Source organism: Bos indicus x Bos taurus, chromosome 8 (genome assembly GCF_003369695.1).
Source record: "Bos indicus x Bos taurus breed Angus x Brahman F1 hybrid chromosome 8, Bos_hybrid_MaternalHap_v2.0, whole genome shotgun sequence".
Taxonomy (NCBI): domain Eukaryota; kingdom Metazoa; phylum Chordata; class Mammalia; order Artiodactyla; family Bovidae; genus Bos; species Bos indicus x Bos taurus.
In genome coordinates, this window is record NC_040083.1 from 88,132,584 (window position 1) to 88,157,205 (window position 24,622).

Genomic DNA, 24,622 nt, shown 5'->3' on the forward strand with positions numbered 1-24,622 from the left:
CACAGACAGAGGAGCCTGGTAGTCTACAGTCCATGGGGTTGCAGAGAGTTGGACACAACTGAAGTGACTTAGCACAGCACACGCAGCACACAGCACATGGCAAGAGCATCTCTAGGGCCCTCCAGACAGCCACTGTCTTGTCACACATTAGTCTCACTGGCCAGCTCTAACTGCTTCTAACTTGTCCTCTGAGCCCCTCCTACACACACACACTGAATTCTATCACCAGGCAGCCACACCGGTGGCCTCCTCCTAGAACATCGGGTTTTTCACCTCACCACTTAGACATGGCTGCTGCATCCGCACTTTCAAACAGTAAGATCCTACCCCCTGATCTAAAGGGTATTTTGCAAAAATGTCCAGCTTCTGAGCTTGGGAGAGGCTGGATGCCACCCTGCCATTCCAAACCCTCCTCCTTGACTTCCATTTTTCCACACCCAGCTCAGCCTCTCTCTGCTCTCAAACTTCCTGCCAGCATCCTCTGATCTCTGCCACTTCTCACCAGTCTGCTATCTCTCCATCTTTTCCTGCTCATCTCTCCACATGGCATCACTTGCTTCTGGATGTCTACTCACAATGGCTTGGCTTTTATTGTTGCTCTCTCCAAGGAGTGTGGGGATTTCCTTCATGACCAGCCCGTATCCTGTTTTGTGTTATCTCTAGCTCTTCAGCCATTTCCGAATCTGCTTCCTACTTTCTCTGGGGCCAAATACCTATCTTTATTTTTCCTTTATTTAGAAGTTTCAGGCTTCTGAACCCTTGGGTTTGCTAGAAAGCTGACTCCCAGATGGCCGAGGGAATGATAATAGTATCTTGAATGTATCTGGTTTCTTTCTCTTAGAAACTTGCATACATTCCATATATGTGATCTCATTAACCTCCCAGCATCTCTGCAAACCAGGGAAGTGACAGGTGTTTACAGGGAGGGCACCAGCCTTAAGTAATCTCTGCTCAATCACAGGGTGAGTAACAAGGACTTAAATAGAAACTGCTTGAGTTGCAATTCAGTTCTTCTTCCACTCAGTTGATTGGCAAAGAGTTATAGCTGGGGTTTTTGTTTGTTTGTTTGTTTGCTTTTATGAAGAAATGGATGTTTACACCACCCAGATTAAATCAGCATTCTTTTGCCTGGTATAGTAGATTCCCCATGTAGTAGCTGTTTTGTCCATGACAGCATGCTCACTTTTCTTGGCTCTTTACCCTCTCTTGAATTGTGTGTAATGTTTAGGGGTTGTTAAACTCAGCAGTGGCCACAGGACTGGAAAAGGTCAGTTTTCATTCCAATCCCAAAGAAAGGCAATGCCAAAGAATGCTCAAACTACTGCACAATTGCACTCACCTCACACGCTAGTAAAGTAATGCTCAAAATTCTCCAAGCCAGGCTTCAGCAATATGTGAACCGTGAACTTCCTGACGTTCAAGCTGGTTTTAGAAAAGGCAGAGGAACCAGAGATCAAATTGCCAACATCGGCTGAATCATGGAAAAAGCAAGAGAGTTCCAGAAAACCATCTATTTCTGCTTTATTGACTTTGACTGTCAATAAAGCCTTTGACTTTGACTGTGTGGATCACAATAAACTGTGGAAAATTCTGAAAGAGATGGGAATACCAGACCACCTGATCTGTCTCTTGAGAAATCTGTATGCAGGTCAGGAAGCAACAGTTAGAACTGGACATGGAACAACAGACTGATTCCAAATAGGAAAAGGATTTCGTCAAGGCTGTATATTGTCACCCTGTTTATTTAACTTCTATGCAGAGTACATCATGAGAAAAGCTGGACTGGAAGAAACACAAGCTGGAATCAAGATTGCTGGGAGAAATATCAATAACCTCAGATATGCAGATGACACCACCCTTATGGCAGAAAGTGAAGAGGAACTCAAAAGCCTCTTGATGAAAGTGAAAGTGGAGAGTGAAAAAGTTGGCTTAAAGCTCATCATTCAGAAAACGAAGATCATGGCATCCGGTCCCATCACTTCATGGGAAATAATGGGGGAACAGTGGAAACAGTGTCAGACTTTATTTTTCTGGGCTCCAAAATCACTACAGATGGTGACTGCAGCCATGAAATTAAAAGACACTTACTCCTTGAAAGGAAAGTTATGACCAACCTAGATAGCATGTTCAAAAGCAGAGACATTACTTTGCCAACAAAGGTTCATCTAGTCAAGGCTATGGTTTTTCCTATGGTCACGTATGGATGTGAGAGTTGGACTGTGAAGAAGGCTGAGTGCCGAAGAATTGATGCTTTTGAACTGTGTGTTGGAGAAGACTCTTGAGAGTCCCTTGGACTGCAAGGAGATCCAATCAGTCCATTCTGAAGGATTTCAGCCCTGGGATTTCTTTGTTTTTTTTTTTTTTTTACTTGTGTTGGATAAACTTTATTCAGGTACATGTTATAGTGCTATTGGCTACGAATTCAATGTTAATGACATCAATATATTTTAAATGAAGCACCTTTAATAGAAACACACATAATTTAGGTTATTGGTGAGTTGACAAGATATTGTGACCAGAGCTTGGTATGAATCTAATCCTGTATTTCTCCTGAAAGCACTGGCTAAATATTTGCTAATACCATGATTGTGGTGACTTTATTGGAACATAACTATCACAAATAATGAAATTAGAAGACGTTTGCTCCTTGGAAGAAAAATTATGACCAACCTAGACAGCATATTAAAAAGCAGAGACATTGCTTTGTCAACAAAGGTCTGTCTAGTCAAAGCTATGGCTTTTACATAAGTCATGTGTGGATGTGAGAGTTGGACTATAAAGAAAGCTGAGCACCGAAAAATTAATGCTTTTGAACTGTGGTGTTGGAGAAGACTCTTTTTTTTTTTTTCTTTTTTTTCTTTTTTTCCTTATTTTATTTATATATTTTTTAATAATAGAAAATTATTTAATTAGTATACATGTGTTCCCCATCCTGAACCCTCTTCCCTCCTCCCTCCTCCCTCCCCACACCATCCCTCTGGGTCGTCCCAGTGCACCAGCCCCAAGCATCCAGCATCGTGCATTGAACCTGGACTGGCATCTCGTTTCATACATGACGTTTCACATGTTTCAATGCCATTCTCCCAAATCTTCCCACCCTCTCCCTCTCCCACAGAGTCCATAAGACTGTTCTATACATCAGTGTCTCTTTTGCTGTCTCGTATACAGGGTTATCGTTACCATCTTTCTAAACTCCATATATATGCGTTAGTATACTGTATTGGTGTTTTTCCTTCTGGCTTACTTCACTCTGTATAATAGGCTCCAGTTTCATCCACCTCATTAGAACTGCTGAAACTCCAGTACTTTGGCCACCTCATGCAAAGAGTTGACTCATTGGAAAAGACTCTGATGCTGGGAGGGATTGGGGGCAGGAGGAGAAGGGGACGACAGAGGATGAGATGGCTGGATGGCATCACTGACTCGATGGATGTGAGTCTGAGTGAACTCCGGGAGTTGGTGATGGACAGGGAGGCCTGGTGTGCTGCGATTCATGGGGTCGCAGAGAGTTGTACATGACTGAGAGACTGATCTGATGCATCTACAGGTGCTGCCCCTGGACTCGGGTTGTGGCAAACCTCAGCTCAAGTGCTCAGTATGACTTTTCTCTTTCAGATTCATTCTCCTTTGCTTCCTCTATCTCTGTACATGGTCCCCAGGAAATCACAATCATTTTATTTGATTTTAGGTCTGTCTTTCCATAGTTCTAGTTATTAAGCTGAGAGCAGAGAACAGCTTTTTAATCTGTATTTCCAGCTTGAGTAGTATTCAGCTATAGCTGTGTGACAAAGTAATTACCTGCTTAAAGCCACCATGATTTCCAAGTCAGAAGTTTGGAAAGATAAGGTCTCTTTGGGGCCAAAGTCAGGTGTCATCCAAAGGCTTCCTAAGCTGGCCATTCATGAAGGCTCATTCACACGGCTGGCCGGTGATGTTGGCTATTGAGTGACAGCTGAACTGGGCTGTCAACTAAAGTGTGCACTCATGGCCTGTCTGGCATGGTGGTCTTGGCATAATCATACTACTTTCACAGAGTCTGACTTCCTGTAGAGCTTGGGTCCCCAAGGAACCGGACAGAAGGCATGGCTTTGCTGGCCTCACCTTGGAAGTCACACAGCCTCACTTCCATCATATTCCATTGGTCACAAGAGAGTCATGAGACCAGCCTAGATCAAGAGTGAGAATCAGACTCAGCCTCTGGACAGGAGAAGAGTCAAGTTCACCTTATAGAAGAGCATGTGTGACAGAAGACATTGTTGCAGCCTCCTTTAAAAATATAACCCATGACAGTGACATGGTACTTTTGCTAGGAACTACTTCATAGATCACATTGAATGACCATAAATGAAGCTGGTCTCTACCCTTGGTACTCAGAACAATCACAGCAGTTCCAGAAGGCATTTGGGCACCATTTCTCAATGTTGCTCTTTTCAGTAGCCCCAGGAAACTTGTTTAAAAGAGAGATTTCAGGGACTCCATCCAAATGGAGTCTCTGAGGGTAGCAACAAATGTGTGTATTTTAAGCAAGCCCCTGCTCCAAGACACCGCTATCAAGAACTGTTCAGAAAAGTTGAAGAAAAGGATCTATAGGGGGTTCTATTAGTTATCCTGCATAAAAGAGTGCCTCCAGAACTCAGTGATCAAAAACAACAACATTTATTATCTTGCTGTGCCTGTGGGGCAGGATTCAGGGCATGGCTGTCGGGGTGTCTCTGATGCAGGGTCTCACACAGGCTGCAGTCACTGCAAGGCTCACTTTAGGAAGGATCAGCACCCGAGATTACTCATGTGGATGCTGGCATGTCTAGCAAGCAAGTTATGAAGACTGAGAGGGAGAACAAGATGTAAGTCACTGTTTTTACAAGCTAATCTCAGAAGACATCCCAATTTGCCACATTCTATTTGTTAGAAGCAAACCACAGGTTCTGCCCACACTCAAATGGAAAAATATTGAGAAGTGTGAATACCAGATAGTGAGGGTTATTGGATCACCCTGGTGTCTTCCCCGAATGGCTCAGTGGGTAATGAATCCATCTGCAAAGCAGAAGAGACACAGGAGATGCAGGTTTGATCTCCTGGAGAAGGAAATGATAGCCCACTCCAGTATTCTTGCCGAAAAAGTCCCATGGACGGAGGAGCCTAGCAGGCTACAGCCCAGGGGGTCATAAAGAGGCAGACATGATTGAGTGACTGAGCAGGAAGAGACTGTTTGTCACAGGTTGCAGACGTGGGGGTTGAAAGCAGACCATCAGGGAGTTGTTCAAAGAAGACTAGAGGGATGAGCCAAGCACTTGATCAGATCTGATAACAAAGTGCTAAGGACCATAGCAACTGCCCCATCCCAGAGCTTTCCACAGCTTCAAGTTACAGAGCTGTCTTGACTGTTTTTGAGAAGATGAGAGGACTTCAATAGGCTGAGAGAAGAAAAAGGAGAAGTCTCATGCATTTTATGAGGTCTGCATTCCATTCATTCTTCTCTTCCTCCAGGAGACACTCCTATAAATGGAGAGAACTCTTAGTTGCTCAGCTGTGTCTGACTCTTTGCAACCCCACGTGCTGTAGCCTGCCAGTCTCCTCTGTCTGTGGGATTCTCCAGGCAAGAACACTGGAGTGGGTAACCATTCCCTTCTCCAGGGAATCTTCCCAATCCAGGGATCGAAACCAAGTCTCCTGCATTGCAGTCAGATTCTTTACCATCTGAGCCAACAGGGAAGCCCTGTGTTCCAGATTATGGGTGGGAAGATTATTAAAACAGAAACATGACTATTTAGATATATGACCCAGTAGCTCTGACCCCTCAGTCAGAGAGGGAGAGAAAGCAAAGAGAAATGTCTGTTTCTAACCTTCCCAGCCTTGATTTGTAGAGTTTAATTCAGTTCTCCACTTTTTTCTCAATATTTTTCCTCAAGATCATGAAAAGTATTATAATCCCCAATTGACATGCCATGTATTCAAACTTTCTGCAGAAGATGGAAAAAAGCAGAGGGAAAGTAAAATGCATGTCCCCCCCACCCCCGCCCCGCCAAAAAAAAAGGCCCAAATAATCTAATCTGGAAGAAAAGAAAAACTGAAGACAGGTTATCATGAATGTTCCGGACCGCACTGACACACTTAGTTCCCAACAAAAATTCAGAGAACAAGGGCACACACCTCGCACCAGGATTATGCCAAACACTGAGGGGAACAAAAATTACACAACATTAATCTTTGCCCACAGTGCTAAAACTCCAATTGACCTGCCCCCACAGAACACTGACCAAGGGCAGAGTCTGACTGCTGACTGCCACTCACCTCCTTCTTGAGCTCATCCAAGAGAAGAAACTGTTCCATGACTGAACAAACCCTTGCAGACAGAAGAACCAGAAGCCACAGATCATAGAGGTGCTTCAAACAAATCCTTCTCAAGCTTGGGTCCCTTAGTCCTCCATCCTGTACACCTTGACCTCAGAAAGAATCAGTGAGGAAATGTAGGGCAAGACAAGGACCTCAATGACCTTCCTAAACTTCCCAATCTTTAAAAATGACCATATTTCATCCAAGGAAGAGCAGACCTCTTCCCTCAATCCACAGTCCCCACTTTGTTCCCATCTTTTTTGAAGATCTAGAAGAGACTGCAAGCTTCTCAAATGTTCTCAATTAATATTCAATATTAGGATCATTCAGAACCCCAGATGTGTTCTTAGGATGTGCCTTTCTCTCGGCACACAGGTCATCCAGAATGGACACACCTGCCCAGTGCTTACCCTCAGGGTCCGAGATGCTCACCCCAGGTTGGGAGCAGCCTCTGTGGCAGGTGTATGACGAACAGAGGAGAACTGCTGGGTGGCCCAGCTTCCTGAGCTTCCTTCAAGGACAGGCAAGGTCCTGGCTCCTCGGGCCCTCTGCTGCCGTCCTCTGCACTCTGAATCCAGGCCACCTGCTTTTGTAAGAGCCTGGAGGGATCTTTCCACATGTCGGCCTATTTAGTGATAAATTATACTCTATTTCCATTTGTTATTTTCATCATAGTACTTGACTTCCTCCAAAGTAAGACACTGAAGGTCACTTCAGCTTGGAGCTGATGGAAAATTATTTCCAAACACACATCGTCCTTTATCCAACAAGTCACAACCAAGATTCAGGAATAAAAGCTCCTTCTTTGGTGAGAATGGATCAATTGAGATGTGCTGCTTGTCTCACGGATGGTGTCGATTTATGCTGGAGATACTTTGGGTTGGTTAGGATGAGCACTGTTTCAGAAAAGAGTAAACAGTGTGTGGTTTCTAGTGCCCAGAGATAGCGAAATGCCTATTTTTCTTCAACTCCATATTCTGATGCACATGTGCTTTGCGCAGAACTGTTGTTGCCCATGATGTTGGTCCCCAAGGGTAAGATTTTAGGAAACAGAACAGTTTTGCACACATCTTAGGGACCTGTCCCATCTGTTTCATCTCCTGTATAGAATGGAGACATCTTAAAGCGCTTCCACTTCTCCAAAGGTAAGTAAAAGGAAGAAACATGAACTGGGAGTATAAGACTCTACATAAACTACAGTAAGCATATCTGTGGACACCTTGCTATTTGTGTTACTATGAGGATCAAATGAGGTGACTGGGCAAACTTGCCAGGGAATGATAAAGCACCACACAAACGCAAGCTAATGTGGAAACTGCCTGGGTTTCTAAAGAACTGGGCTCAGTCCTAGTTCTGTCTCATTATGTGATCTTGAGCAAGTGAAGTACATTCTCCAGTTTTCTCAGAGCGTGGTTCTCCTAGTCACAAGATACCCACCACCCTGGTCTTGCTGGGCTCTCAAAGCTTCTCGATCTCAGCTTTGGCACTTGACTCTGATTCGCCTTTCACTTCCCAGCTGTAGATTTCATGTGAATATGTGTTACCGTCTCTGGGCACCAGCACTGATAATGAAATATACTGGATGCTTGGGGCTGGTGCACTGGGACAACTCAGAGGGATGGTATGGGAAGGGAAGAGGGTTCAGGATGGGGAACACGTGTATACCTGTGGCGAATTCATGTTGATATATGGCAAAACCAATACAATATTGTAAAGTTAAAAAATAAAAATAAAAGTCAGAAAGTAAATGAAAAAAAAAAGAAATACTGCTCCAGCCCCAGTGTCCTTGACTATCTTTACAAGGCCACAAAATGAAGTGACATAGGAGAAAGTGTCTGTTTAAAGAGCCATTGCTACTGATCGGAACGGGTCCTTGTGGTAGATGCTGAGCATCATCTAATGCACATTTCACTTGAACCTACTAGATCTCTTGCCTCTACAACTAATTTTTTTTTTCTTTCTTGGGCAGCTGCCAACTCTGAAAACACATGGCTCTCTGCTAGATGTGATGAAAGACAGTCCACTTGTTTCAGTGAGAGATGAGGGTGAAACATCAGCCCCCACTAGATTCCAAGCAGTGCAACCAGCACCTAAAGAATGAAGACTTCTCAATCCAGTGGGATCCAATTGGTCATCGTGGCCAAAAGGACAGCTTGGACTAGGGCGTTCTCAGATCAGGCTGTGGACACAAGAGGGCCAGCAGGGAATGGCTTCATGATATGCAAGCTGACAAAGATCCATAGCTTCAAAGCTATGGTTTTTTCCAGTAGTCATATAGGGAGGTGAGAGTTGGACCATAAAGAAGGCTGAGCATGGAAGAACTGATGCTTTCAAACTATGGTTCTGTAGAAGACTCTTGAGAGTCCCTTGGACTGCAAGGAGATCAAACCAGTCAATCCAAAAGGAAATCAACCATGAATATTCATTGGAAGGACTGATGCTAAAGCTGAAGCGCCAATACTTTGGCCACATGATGTGAAGGCTGACTCATCGGAAAAGATCCTGATACTGAGAAAGATAGAAGGCAGGAGGAGAAAAGGACAACAGAGGACAAGATGGTTGGATGGCATCACCAACTCAATGGACATGAGTTTGAGCAAGCTCCGGAAGATGGTGAAGGACAGGGAAGCCTGGCATGCTGCAGTCCATGGGGTTGCAAGCAGGACACAACTGAGTGACTGAAAAACAACAAACTCAGAGTTCAGGTTTGTGGGCTCTAAAACCCTGACTATGGTGACTTGGTGATGTGACTGTAGATCTGGGGTTTGGAAGATGTTGTTCAGTCACTAAGTCATAGCTGACTATTTGCAACCCCATGGACTACAGCATGCCAGGCTTCCCTGTCCTTCACTATCTCCCATTGTATGCTAAGTTGCTTCAGTCCTGTTCGACTCTTTGTGACTCTATGGACTGGTAGCCCACCAGGCACCTCTGTCCATGGTATTCTCCAGGCAAGAATACTGGAGTGGGTTGCCATGTCCTTCTACAGGGTATCTTCCCGACCTAGAGATAGAACCTGCATCTCTTACGTCTCTTGCATTGGCAGGAGAATTCTTTACCACTAGCGCCACCTGGAAAGCGCCACTATTTCCCAGAGTTTGCTCAAATTGATGTCCATTGAGTCGGCGATGCTATCTAACCATCTAATTCTCTACCACCGAAGACATTCCTGCACTATCTCACAGAGATATGCCTCCTTGTATTAGCATCACTCTACCTCTCTCCCTTTCTCTCTCTTCAAATGCTACCTGTTTCTTATATGCTTAGAGCATCAGGGTTCCCCACAATGTGGACAGTCCCTGGAGCAAAGGATCAGGGATGTCCAGACTTAGCACTATGGGGGGTGTGATGCAGCAACTAATGCAGAGCTAAGCACGGGGGTACAAGCCCTCCCCAGAGGGTGTGGGATTACCGTGTTTATACTTGACTCAGTGCTTCTCTGCAGAGCCAGGTCACATGGAGGAGTGCACTGAACACTGAGTAGAGGGAGTGGATAATTGCATTTCCTTGGATTTCTCAAGGTCTCATCCATCTGCTTTCTCCTGAGGGTGATTTATGCTGCATTTCTGTGTGTAAACTGGAGTTCTGAGATTGGAGGAGTTCTCCGTCACCAGCCACCGCTGTGTCTCACAATGTCTTCCCCCATCCACAGAGAAGATTCTGCAGTTACAACTCCCAATCCCAGTCAGTTCACTGTGCAGTAAGAATATGACTTATTCATTCTGATTTTACAGAAAACGTTCCAGAGTCATTTCCCCCTATTGTCATAACCTTTTAGAAATGTTTCTCCACACTTGGCTAATAGTACAGAAAGTGAGCTTCAATCTCAGACAAGAAGATGTTCTAAGTGCCAAAGTCTTTTTAAATTTGGACAGCAATAAACAAACGTGCTAAATCAATTCAGTCATGTCCAACTCTGTGCAACCCTAAGAACTGTAGCCCACCAGGTTCCTCTGTTCATGGGATTCTCCAGGCAAGAATACTGGAGTGGGTTGCCATGCCCTCCTCCAGGGAATCTTCCTGACCCAGGGATCAAACCTACATCTCTTATGTCTACTGCATTGGTAGGTGGCCTCTTTACCACCAGCGTCACCTGGGAAGCCCAAATAAACACAAATAAGGAAATAAATAAAGTAACTGGTACTATGAGTTGCGATAAGAGCAAATTGCATCTCAGCCAGCATGAACTCAGGCATTTGCGGTCAATGACCCGAGTTCTTAGTCAACAGAAACACTTTGTACCAGCATGTGCTCAGGCCAGCTCAGTCCACTCACTCTTTCTGAGGACAATTCAGTCAGAGAGCAAACCCCGGGGCTCTGGGTGCCGCTTCACTAGAAACATGCCTTGGCTTGAAACCAATGAATGTGCTCGTCAAAGCTCTACAAAGCCTGAAAAAGGAAAGAACTGTCTTTGCTCTGGGGCCCAACTTCCCTTCCCTCTCCAAAGTCCCTGTGTTCCCCTTCTGATCACCAGCAAACTACCCCATACCCTGAGGCACTTCTTTCTTCTGTGAACTGTCCTCCCCCCTTTCTTAAAGTGACTGTTTCCTGAGAACACCACTCCCCGCAGTCCCCTAGATGTCAGTGCACATTCTCTTCTTTTCCACACTCATCCCATCTGACTCCAGGCTTACCATGAAGGTTGACTCCGAAATGTGGCTACTGGTAGGATAAATAAATATTCTGCATTATTGACTATAGCTCTTTATAGTAGAGTGGATGGTTGTATGGAGCAATGATGACAAAGCTACTTACCACTGCCCTTACCCATGTCTGTTTAGAGAGAGAACACTTGTTCCTGATCAGTCTGTCCATCACGATTCCATGAACCAAAACAGAGGTAGGGCAGGTGATGACGGGAATCGCAGGCACATGAGCAGCATATGCAGGACAGCCTGTAAGCCCAGCCCCCACCTATCACAGGGTCAGTAATGTTGCTGCCTTGGCCACCTCCTGTTTCCAAAACAGAAAGCTGCACACAGGCTCCTCATGATGCCGTGATCTGTTGCCCTCTGACTTTTGTACTCTGACCTCCAGTTGCCTTTGGTGTGCAATCACAAGACCAAACTGTCTGAAAAGATACTTTCCCTTTCTTTGCCCTTGATGCACACCTTCATGGTTTTGCACAGAACTCCTCTTCCCACTCTCCCTGTTGACTGTTTTGTCTTCTCCTGTCTGAGGAACACAGATTGACTCCCACTGCCTTGTTATGTGTCTCCAGGTAGAGGACTGAGTTCATCTTTTCAGGCCTTGGAATCCCATCCACCTGTGATAGGAGCATCTATGAAATCTTCCCTGTCCTTAATACCAGAGTGTCTGTTATCTGGCTGTGGTGTGCTAAGCCACTTCAATTGTGTCCAACCCTTTGCAACCCTGTGGACTGTAGCCCACCAGGATCCTCTGTCCATGGGATTCTCCAGGCAAGAATACTGGAGTGGGTTGCGGTGCCCTCCTCCAGGGGATCTTCCTGACCCAGGGATCCAACTGTGTCTTATGTCTCCTGCATTGGCAAGCGGGTTCTTTCCCACTAGAGCCACCTGGGAAGCCCTGCATACTATCTAGTAGGCACCCAATGGGTAAGTAATTGGGCAAGATACTGAATGCATCAATAAATCAGTCTTTTCAGTTGTGGAAGAAACAGACACAAAATACAGTATACTAACACATATATATGGAATTTAGAAAGATGGTAATGATAACCCTGTATGCAAGACAGCAAAAGAGACACAGATGTATAGAACAGTCTTTTGGACTCTGTGGGAGAGGGAGAGGGTGGGATAATTTGGGAGAATGGCATTGAAACATGTACATTATCATATGTGAAACGAATTGCCAGTCCAGGTTCAATGCATGATACAGGATGCTCGGGGCTGGTGCACTGGGATGACCCAGAGGGATGGTATGGGGAGGGAGGTGGGAGGGGGGTTCAGGATGGGGAACACATGTACACCTGTGATGGATTCATGTCAATGTATAGCAAAACCAATACCATATTGTAAAGTAATTAGCTTCCAATTAAAATAAATAAATTTATATTTTTAAAAAAGAGTACAGTTCCATAAATTTTGACAACTGTATACACCCATGTAAGTACCAGCTCAACATTTGTTGCCCAGCTCAACGTTTCTTCTACCTAGGAAGTTCTCATGGCTCTGCCCATTCGACACACACCCCATCCCCTCTCCAGCAGTAACCATCACTCTGAGCTTCAATCAATTCATTTACCTATTCTGAACCTTCACACAATGGACTTATATAGGGCACCCTCTTTTTTGTTTGGCCTCCTTCATTTAGAGATTCATCTTTTTTCTATTGCATGTATCAGTAGCTTATTCTTTTTCTTTTTAACTTTGTGTTGTGTTCCATGCAGTGAATTAGTTTATCTGTTCTCCTATTAATGGATGAGTTCTTTTCAGTTTTTAATGAATAAAACTCTGTGAATATTTTGAACAAGTTTTCTTGAAGATACATATTCTTTTCTCCTAAGAATACACCTTGGAGTCAGTTGCTGTTTGCCAGGATATACACGTGCTGAATTTTGCTGGAAACTGCCAGAGAGTTTTCCAAATTGGATCTAGTATGTTCAGATTCCCCATGTGAGAGATCTGTTTTCCACTCTCACCAGCACTTGGTACCAAAGACTGCTTGCTTTATTCTAGCTGCACCGGTAGGCCTGTAATGGGAACCACTAGGGCTTCATTTGTCTTTCCCTGATGAATAAAAATGATGAGCACCTGTTATTATGTTTGTTGTCCATTTGGATAAATGACTAAGTCTGTTTTTTGCCCATTTTATAATTGGATTTTTGTCTTTTATTTATGGAAACGTGAAAGTGTCTTGTCTGTTCTGGCTATGACCCCTTGTCAAATACATAGCATAGTGGATTGAACTTCCCCTTTGGGGAGAAGCCACAGAAAGGTGGAGGTGGATGAATTTTACCTCCCTCCAAGGCATGAGTATGGTCCTAAAGCTGCAAGGAAAAAAAGGACATTGCCCCCTCTGTCTCACTTGCCCCCATTTTCATCCACTCTATGGTCATCCTGGCACAGGCCTGGTATGGGGACAAGCTACCTGTGGGGAGCCTGTGTGAGGCTGGGGTCTCTACTTTGTCCCAGATGGCCGGCTTCACCCATTGTCCTGGTTGCAAGTGGAGTCAAAACAGGTTTATTCCCCAAAGCAGTCTTAGTCCTTCCCCAAAGCAGATTTTAAGCAATCATACTGATCACTGATGATGGTGGTGGTGGTTTAGTCACTTGTTTAGCCAGTCAGTTGTGTCACTGGTTTAGCCAGTCAGTTGTGTCTGGCTCTTACAACCTCATGGACTGTAGCCCACCAGGCTCCTCTGTCACAGGATTTCCCAGGCAATAAAACTGGAGTGGGTAGCCATTTCCTTCTTCAGGGGATCTTCCCCACCCAGGAATTTAAGCCGGGTCTCCTGCATTGCAGGTGGATTCTTTACTGAATGAGCCACCAGGCAAGTCCTAGATACTTGGTGGGAAAACTGGCAGTTTATTCAGAAGAGCTATAGAGAAATGGCTCACATTCAGACTCCTTCTAGAAGTCCTTAGTCCCCAGAACAGGAGCAGGGGAGCCCAGCCTTTATCAAACTTAGCTTTTGAACATCTTCAGCACAGTGAAAGTCAACACAGTGAATAGTAGGGGTGAAGGATTTGGGGGCAGGGGATAAGCAGGCCCAGTCTCAAACATCAGTTCCCCAGGTCACCACCCATGGGGTCTGAGACCACCTATTTTCTCCAAGCCCTCGTTTTCTTCTCTACGTAAGGTAAGTCATAGCCATAGTATTAGTCACTCAATCGTGTCTGACTCTTTGTGACGCCATGGATTGTAGTCCACCAAGCTCCTCTGTCCATGGGATTCTCCAGGCAAGAATACCGGAGTGGATTGCCATTCCCTTCTCCAGGGCATCCTCCTGACCCAGAGATCAAATTTGGGTCTCCTGCATTGCAGGAAGATTCTTTACCATCTGAGGCACCAGGGAAGCCCAGGGGAACAATAACTATGCCTAGTGATGAAGTCGTTGGGACACTTCAATGAAATTAACAAGGTCCTATGTGTATCAGGGATCTTGATATAGAAGCAGAAGGGCCATTCTGCTGCTTCTCCTGGTTCATGCTGGTGTGGTCTCTCTCCATCAGCTCTCAGCAGAGTTCTCATCTGAGCTGAGTGAAGGTGGTGCCAGCCTGAACCCATGGTCACTCCAGCTGTAAATTCTCAAAACAACAGCAGCCTCCACACCCTGAGCCCTCTCCTCTGACCCTAGGACCACATGGAACTCACTGCCCCTTACCCTGACCATAGACTTCTTGGGACTGACAGATTTTGAGCACTGCCTTTGCATTGCTGGATAGAGTGGCAGACAGGACAGTTGCTATGATATGGTGGTTTATAATAAGAAATACATATCTTTGTCTTCATCTTTGTTTCTGGTACAGAGCTTCCATATCCTAGGATTTCCAAAATGATGAAAGCATAAAGGTGTCTTTTGTTATGTTGTCCAATGAGGTTGTGTTTTGGACCTCAGTTAAGGAGTGTGATGGTCACCAGAGGAACCTGATAAGAGCTGAAGATGAATATTCCCACCTGAGGGCTGGGACAGAAATGAGTCCCTGGTCTGAAGTGGAGCAGGGAGATGGGTGTTCCTGGGAGGGGTGGACAGTGGTTGGAGGACCAGTCAGCAGGGCCAGACTTCAGAGTTTGGATTTTATACTAAGTGTGAGGTTGAGCAGGAGAGGGCTTGGAGAAAGGCGAGGCCTCCCAGGCTTCAGAGTGAACTTAGGAGGACTGGGAGGAGTCATTGCAGGGGTTAGGGGGTCAAGAGGAAGACATGGTGTTAGGGTGATTGATTGGGGTCTCACAGCAACGATAGCCGCAGCACCTCTACAGCAGCAACAAGGTTCACTTGCCATCCACACCCTGTCTATTGCCATCAGCAGGGGAGCCACCCTGTATCCTCTGTTCTCTAGGGCATAGTTGACAGCAGCTAGAATCTGGAACATGCCCGGTCACCAGGCAAGGGGTCCGCTCTCTTATTCCCTGGACACTGGCTAGAGCCAATGGTCCCACCACCCTGATGCACAGGAGGTCCCTGGGAGTGGAACTGAATTCAAGCAATCCAGGAGTCAGTGCTGAAGCTAGAAGTAGGGAGAGTTGAGGTCCCCAGTGAAGGCAGAGGGACAGCATCAGCTGGGTCTGGAGTCAAGCACTGGACTCTGAGACACAAATGTGGGTGTCCGGGAGGTTTGTGCTACCTTCCTAGTCAGGCACTCGTAGATCCACACACAGGCAGAAAGCACTCAAATTTGGCAGGTGTGACTGCCATGTGACACACCACTGCATCCCAGGAACACCGGGCTGGTAAAGAACCCTCGCTCAGCAGGTCAGGCACTAGTCTTTGTGTGTGATCATCCCCATTCAAATGAGACTCCTTTAGCAAAAGCAGCTTTGCCCGGGATCATGGACCCCTGAGCAGGTTTCACCAGCTCCCTGGAGGTACCTGCTGACTCTGCCAACACTGTGCTCCTCCCGGTGGTTTCAAGCCACTTGAAGTGAACCATGGCTTCCCTCTGAAGACACTGTTTTTAAATTGTAGTTTAATGAAGTCATGACCCTTTCTAGCTGGAGACCCATCCCTTGCTTGATTCTCTGAGAACTTCTGTGGGCTAAATTTTCAGAAGAGGAGACTTGGCCCCAAATTCTATTGTTTCAGAAAAACTGTGACTTCCTTTGCCTGCTTGGAAATCAGCAACAAGCCCATTGGAACTTCTGATGTCCTCTGTGATTCCCTGAACCCGCCTTCAGACAGCTCTCCTGTCTACACAGCTACAGCATGCAGAGTGAGCATTTCCAGGGGAGCCCCACGGTCGTCCTTTGAAAAGCATTTCTGTTGAAGCTGTGTGTTGGGATGGAGGTAGCAGGTGGGGAGTGCAGAGCATGACTTGATGAATTTTCACAAAACTGGACACACTTGTGAAGCCAGCATCAGCTAAAAAACTCAACATTCAGAGCCCCTACCCCCCACCCCCTGCCTGCTCCCTTCGAGGCACCAAGCCCAGAATAACAGCTCTCCTGACTTTGAACAGCATGGATCAGCTTTGCCTGTTTTGTAGTTTATATAAATAGACTCATACAGTATGTGCTCTTTCCTATCTGGCTTCCAAGAATTACCTTTCAATGCCATCTGTTGTCATTTCATTCTTTTTTTTTTTTTTTTTAAACTTTACATAATTGTATTAGTTTTGCCAAACATCAAAATCCTAAAGCAACCCAAACCTTGATTCAGAGTGGCTGTGTGTAACAGTCTTGCTGTCCAGGTACTCAGGCTCTGGGGGTACAACCTGTAACCTCATACCCTGGATTGCAGTCTATCGCTTCTCAGAGTAGTGTCCTGGGGTGACACTCTTGCTCCCTTACAGGCAAATTGGGGCAGATGCTCAGAGCCAGCATGGCTTCACCATTGTTTCAAGACCCTAACCTGAGGTGAGACCTTAGAGCACTGTGGGAGTTGGAACCCAGAGAGGAAGAAGTGTGAATTTAAATGGACCATGACCAGGACCCCAATAGCTCCCTGAACGCCAAGTTTAGAACAACCTGGAGCCACAAACTGATGAAGACTCGCTCTTCACTCCCTCTTCCCAGCTCAATCCAGTTCCCTCCTGCACAGTCACCACACTCTTGCTCTGTCCCTTTTCCCTCCTGACTCCCTTCACTTCCCTCCACTCTTAGTGACCTCCCACTCTGGCCTCGCTGCCAGAAGCCCTACATACAGGCTACCCCACTCCAGACCTGTCCATCTCTGGTCCCTTCTTCACAGTGTGCCCAGATAGTTTCCTTTTTAGAATGAACATGTGTAAAATACATAATTAAATTCACTAATTAAAGAGGGAACCAATACGATGACAAAGCTTGTTCAAAGAGCATTGAAAGGACTGAGATTTTAAGGAGTGTTAGTTGTTCAGTTGTCTCCCACTCTTTGGGACCCCATAGACTGCAGCTAACCAGGCTCCTCAGTCCATGGAATTCTCCAGGCAAGACTACTGGAGTGGGTTCCCTTCCCTAGGGGATCTAAGTTTTTAAGTTAGAGACAAATCAGGTAGATATACCACAGGGTAATAAAACAGAAACTATCTCTCCTTCTAGGTGGAAATCATTTGAATCTCTACCAGCAATTATCTACAAGTTAACATGTATTTCAGTGTTTGAGCTCTTCATTACTAAGAGCAAACAATAAAGTCAGACGATTGGCTTGTCTTCTAGAGAAGTGCTATCTGATAGTATGCAACATGAGTCAGGTGTGTAATATAAGTTTTTCTAGTAGCCACATTGAAAATTAAAAACAAATAGATGAAACTAATTTTGCGAGTATATTTTATTTAATCCAATACATTTAAGATACAGTCAGTTTGACACGTGGCATTAGACACATATCAAGGGCTCAACAGCCAGGTGTTGATAGCACAGTTCTAGTGTGGATCACAGCAAACTGTGAAGAGATGGGACTACTACATCACATTATCTGGCTCCTGAGAAACCTGTATATGGTTAAGAAGTAACAGAATGTTACATGGAACAACTGGGTTACTCCCATGATTCAAAATTGGGAAAGGAGTACAAAAAGTCTGTATATTGTTACCCTGCTCATTTAACTTATATGCAGAGTGTATCGTGTGAAATTCTGGGCTGGATGAAACACAGGCAGGAATCAAGATTGCTGGGAGAAATATCAACAACCTCAGACAAGCAGATGATACCGCTCTAATGGCATAAAGGGAAGAGGAACTAAAGAGCCTCTTGATGAAGGTTAAAAAGGAGAGTGAAAAAGCAAGCTTGAAACTCAACATTAAAAAACTAAGATCATGGCACCTGATCCCATCATTTGGCAAATGCAAAGAGAAAAAGTGGAAGCATATATATTTTATTTTCTTAGGCTCCAAAATCACTGCAGATGGTGACGGCAGCTATGAAATTAAAAGATCTATGACAAAGCTAGACAGTGTATTTAAAAGCAGAGATATCACTTTGCTGACAAAGGTCCATATAGTCAAAGCTATGGTTTTTCTAGTAGTCATGTAGGGATGTGAGAGTTGGACCATAAAGAAGGCTGAGTATGGAAGAATTGATGTTTTCAAACTGTGGTGCTGGAGAAGACTCTTGAGAATCCCTTGGACTTCAAGGAGATCAAACCAGTCAATCCTAAAGGAAATCAACCCTGAATATTCATTGGAAGGACTGATGCTCAAGCTGAAGCTCCAATACTTTGGCCACCTGATGCAAAGAGCCAACTCACTGGAAAAGACCCTGATGATGGGAAAGACTGAAGGCAAAAGGAGAAGGGGGCAGCAGAGGATGAGATGGTTAGATAGCATCACTGACTCAGTGGACATGAATTTGAGCAAATTCTGGCAGATCATGGAGGACAGAGGAGCCTGATGTGCTGCAGTCTATTAGGGTCACAAAGAGTCAGATACAACTTAGAAACTGGACAATAATAACAAAAGAGAAATAATAATCTTCTTTAGGTCAATTAAACAAAGCTTCAGCATGACACTGAAGGAAAATACAGTCATGCTCTTGGCCTTATCTAAATTTTGGATAATTTTTCCTAACATACCTATTTAGGTCCCTGTGATCTGGTTGGCCAGGGTACAGGAAAGATGAGTCCACACAGTGGCCCTAAAAGGCAGCCATATAGCCGTCCAGTTCCACAAATGGTCTTGGATAGGTTATGGGGTCCATGAGAGCCCAAAATTTTGTAGGTAGAATGGATGGATCAGAAAAGACTGCACAAAGGATGAGTGGGTTTCACTCCAAGCAAAGGGAAGAGTGTAACCAAAGCAGGATAGTGTACAAGGTCAAAGAACTCCTGCTCGGCTGTGTGGGCGGGAGGGGCAGGGACTGAGCCTCAAAGTTAGGCTGGGACCAGATAGTCAAGAACCAGATTTTTTTAAGACAAAAATCTTACCATGCTACTTTAAGGGTTCTCCTGGCCCTTAGCTGTGACCTCACCATCTTTAAATGACTAGGTCATCACAGCCTCTGTGTGTGTCTCTGCTTCTTCCCCTCCCAGAACCCCCTCATACCGTACCTTCGGCTGAACTGGACTCCTCGGTCCTCACCACGGGCCTTGGAGAAACCATTCCTCTGCCCAGCCTAGCCTCTCCTCCCTCAGCTCCTCCCTGGGAAACTCCCTGCCCATCTCACCAGCCTCTAGAAGGATGTTCCCACAGCATCTTGGGAGCCCAGAGTTCATTATGAGGTCCTATACCTGCTAGTCTCACAGACTGGCTACTCTAATGGACCACATACTCTGTCAGGGCAGGAATCGGCTCATGGCCTTTTTCTCCAAGAGAATTTCTGATGTATTTTAGACAGGAAAGAAACATTGCTTAAATGAATGACTGAATGAACTACAGTAATGCATTGTGGTAGATTAGTACCAGTCTATGCCCAATCAGTCAGACCTAACTTCACAGGCCCTCTGCCTACAAAGGAGTCCATAATATGTACCTAATTGCACCAAAAGTTATAAGACTGAAATCAGGGCTTCAGTAACAGAAAATGAAGTAGTCTTGAGATACCTGCTGGTTCCCAAGAGGCAGAGAGATCCTGGATGCAGAGATACATAGAGGAAGATTTGTTTCATGACTTCCAAGATGAATATCCACTCTGCATCTCTGGGCACCCTTCCTGGGCAGTGGTACCATAGACAAACAAAGAAAGGAAATCACGTGGGATGACTCCCAGGGACAGGAAGTGTGTATAAAAATAGCTCCGAGGGGGTTAACTGTCCCTATTTTGTGCAGCAGGTGGGGGGTGAACCCAGAAAGCCTTCAGGGAAGAAAGGACAAGAACAGATGGGCATTTCTACAGTGGCATATTTGTGACCAATGGTAGGTGTCTGGCCCTCAGCCTTTCCTAAGAGTTCCTCTCATTTTCTCCAGTTTTCTCCATCCCAGGAAGCAAGACTTAACAGCCAGACATGGTGACACCTAAGCCTTGCTTCTACCCAGCTCTTTTTTCCCCAGGGAGGGCAAGAAAGAAGTGACTATTTCAGCAAATAAACCAACATCATAAGTCAGGAAAGTGTTGCAAATTCATGAGCTAATTCAAAGATCACTCATCCCAGAGGAGCATTGCAGAAATCACACACATGCAGCGGAAGGCTGAGCACTGACTGACTTCTGTGCTAAGGCTGCTCTCCTCCCTTCTCCAACCCTACTCAGTTTGACCCTTGCTGGCATGAGAGACCTGGATGTAATGAATCAGTCGCTTTTGTAGACAACAATCTTGGAGTCTATGCTTGTGATCAAAGCTCGCCTGTTGACCTCACCAGTACAACAAATTTCCTTAAGATCGGAAGCCTGGAGTTTATGGCAACCCCTGATCTCCTTTCCCCAGACTCACTTCCATAAACACCAAGGCCCCCAGGCCCCTGCCCTTACTGCCTATACAAACACTTGGCAGCTGGTTTTGTCTTTCCTGGGAGTCTTCACCCCTTGAGTGAAAAAGCTGGGAAACATTCCAAAGGGTTGGCCTGTGTCACTGGGGCACCTTTTTTTCTTGGCTGGATTTGCATTTTCAGAGCCTTAGAGTTTTGGCCTGGCGACCCTCCAGGGTGGCGGTCACAATAATGTAGACCTGTCAGAGACATCTACACAGCCCAGCCACTCTCATCAGTGGTGACATGTAAGAGGAGAAGAGCACCCACACTTTGGCCTCATCTCTCAAGGAATGGCCCCAAAGGATACTCAGGAGCAACAGTCTAATGGTGCAGGAGTCAGAGACAAGTTCTGGGAAGCTGTCATTCTAGCTTACACCCCTGTTCACTGTGCAAACAGGAAATGCCAGTTAAGGACAAGGCAGGAAGACTGCATGGCCTGCAAGGGAAGACTGGCACCAAGCCCAGTCCCCTACACCGAGTGCCATGATGCTATGCTGCTTTGTGCTCAGCTTGGTCAAGTTGAAGGGTTATGTCTCAGATTACCCTTCCCTGCATGGTTTGGAGGAGAAGGCAATGGCAACCCACTCCAGTACTCTTGCCTGGAAAATCCCATGGATGGAGGAACCTGGTAGGCTGCAGTCCATGGGGTCGCTAGGAGTTGGGCACGACTGAGCGACTTTACTTTCACTTTTCACTTTCATGCATTGGAGAAGGAAATGGAAACCCACTCCAATATTCTTGCCTGGAGAATCCCAGGGACAGAGGAGCCTAGTGGATTGCCATCTATGGGGTCACACAGAGTTGGACACGGCTGAAGTGACTTAGCAGCAGCATGGTTTGGAGTGAGCTGGCCACAAGTGTTCCTTGGTCTGATATCTGGGAAGCCAAGGGCAGCATACAACTCTGGTAGACAGATGGAGAAAATTCTTACCTTCCTTGGGTCTGTATCTGGCAGCCCCAGTGGACTACCAGATATCCCCTGCTCCTGCATGGTGGCTACACAGAGGCAGATGCTTCCATGACCTCCCCACCAGTGCACCTCTGTGGACACACCCAGAGTTCTCTGCAAGCTCAGATGTGGCCAGAAGTTTGAGAGGTCTAACTGGTGATCTCCTGAGCTTCTTCTCCACTGTGAGTCCAGGTCCTATGAGCATCCTTTATGCATAGTTCTATGGTTCCTTTTTCCCCAGAGTGAGCTCCAGTCACCAGGAATACTTTCTGAGCATGGTCCACTTCTCTCCAATGAGAGCTCCAGCTCCTACATATATGATTTGCTTCAGGCTAAACTTCTTATAGTGCACCTTGATGAAACAGATCCTCACCGATGGTTGGAGATGAGCAAGTGGGAACTTTGGGGAATTGTTTGGGCTATCTTGAATCTGCCCTGCAGAGTGGGCATGCTCCACCACCTGCCAGTGCTCACTCTGGTCCACTTCTCCCAAGGCTCACTTTCCAAACCTCAGGCTTTTTGCAGGGGTGGCTCTCTGAACTTAGGCTTCTCTTGCCCAGGCACTTGTGGGGCCCACACTCTCACACTGACAAATCTCTGCTCAAACACAGCTGACTAGGGCTGGACCAAAAGTGTCCATGAAAGCTGAAGATCAGTGGAAGTCAGGGGTGGGCACAGAGCTGCCCACATCACTATCAGTCCAGAAGCCCTGAACGTTCTACCCTGCCCATAGGCTGTACCCATTCCTTCTGTCAGCTCCTTTCTGGAACCCCATGTCCTGTGTATTCCCTCTAACCTGCTAGAGTAGCCAACCCCCACAGACTCTACAGCCTTTAAGAATGTTTTGTGTTATTATTTTCACTAAATAGGCTTGAATTTGGAAAATCTGAATGTTCCAAAAGTCTGGGATTTATTTTATTTGATACAACATGGTCTGCACACAAGAACTCTACACACGAGTGCTCTGAAAGGCCATTCAAAGAAATTGTTCACTTTGCCTAAAGTTCCATCATTTAATGTTGTTCTTAGGCTCTGCCCCATCCTTAGCCTTCCCATCCCAGACTGCAGAGTTACTCTGATAAGAGCAAAGTGCATTGGCCACTAGGTGTCTCGGAAAAGGAGGAAAGGTGGCCAGGATCTGGAATCCCCAAACCCTTAAGGAGCCAGAACACAGAAATCATAGGAAAGTGCACTCATTGCTGGTAGATGAGGTATCAGGATTCCTTACTGACCCCTCACCTGGTTGGCTGCAATGATGGCTCTGGACCTGCTCGATTCCTCCAGCCTGAGCATGAGCATCCAGTCTTGCTACTCCAACCAATGAAAGGTTGTTGCTGAACCACAAAATATGCTGGGATTCTTGGCCTTCGTAGGAGAAAAATTCAGTCCAGGGCCAGTGACTTGATCGTTCAGAGCTTTTGTGTAATAAAGTTTTATCAAAGTATAAAAGAGATAGAGAAAGTTTCTGATACAGACATCAGAAGTGGGCAGAAAGAGTATCCCCCTGCTAGTCTTTAGCTGGATGTTATATAGCTACTAGCAAGCTGTTCGGAGAAGGCAATGGCATCCCACTCCAGTACTTTTGCCTAGAAAATCCCATGGACAGAGCGGCCTGGTAGGCTGCAGTCCATGCGGTTGCTAAAGTCTGACACAACTGAGCGACTTCACTTTCACTTTTCACTTTCATGCATTGGAGAAGGAAATGGCAACCCACTCCAGTGTTCTTGCCTGGAGAATCCCAGGGATGGGAAGCCTGGTGGGCTGCCGTCTATGGGGTCACACAGAGTCGGACACGACTAAAGCGACACAGCAGCAGCAGCAGCAGCAGCATGCTGTTAATTATAGAAAGGAGATGTATCAAAACTCAGAGTGGCACCAGGCCCTCATCCACAACATGCGTTTTGAGATAACATTGGCACCAGATGAGTCATCCCAGGATAAAACAGTTTACATGAATCTTGAAGAAAGGCAGGTTTCCGAGTAAATATATAGTTTCATTAACATAGATTAGGAGAACAATGTATGAGTAAAATATACAGGTTTGTCAAGTCCTTTCTGAGTCTTAGGCAGAACCTACTTAAAGACAGACTCTAAGATAAATACATAGTTCATTAACATAGCTTAAGACAAACATTTCCATAAGAAAAACGCATTAGTTAGCTCAAGATTTAAGTAAAGTTAAGTTCAGGTAGAACCAGGTGTCCTCAAGGCAACACAGAATTTTAAAAGAAACCTCTTTTTAAATTTGCATGTTCAGAAGTTCAGTTGTGTTCCACTGTTTGTGACCCCATGTACTGCAGCACGACAGGCTTCCCTGTGCATCATCAATTCCTGGAGCTTACTCAAACTCATGTCCATTGAGCTGGTGATGCCATCCAACCATCTCATCCTCTGTCATCCCCTTCTCCTCTAGCCTTCAATTGTTCCCAGCATCAGGGTCCTTTCAAATGAGTCAGTTCTTCGCATCAGGTGGCCAAAGTATTGGAGTTTCAGCTTCAACATCAGTCCTTCCAATAAATATTCAGGACTGATTTCCTTTAGGATGAACTAGTTGGATCTCCTTGCAGTCCAAGGGACTCTCAAAAGTCTCCTCCAACACCACAGTTCAAAAACCAATTCTTCGATGCTCAGCTTTCTTTATAGTCCAACTCTCACATCCATACATGACTACTGGAAAAAACATAGCCTTGACTAGACCGACCTTTGTTGACAATGTCTCTGCTTTTTAATATGCTGTCTAGGTTGGTCATAACTTTCCTTCCAAGGAGTAAATGTCTTTTAATTTCATGGCTGCGGTCACCATCTGCAGTGATTTAGGAGCCCCAAAAAATAAAGTCTCTGACTGTTTCCCCATCTATTTGTCATGAAGTGATGGGACCAGA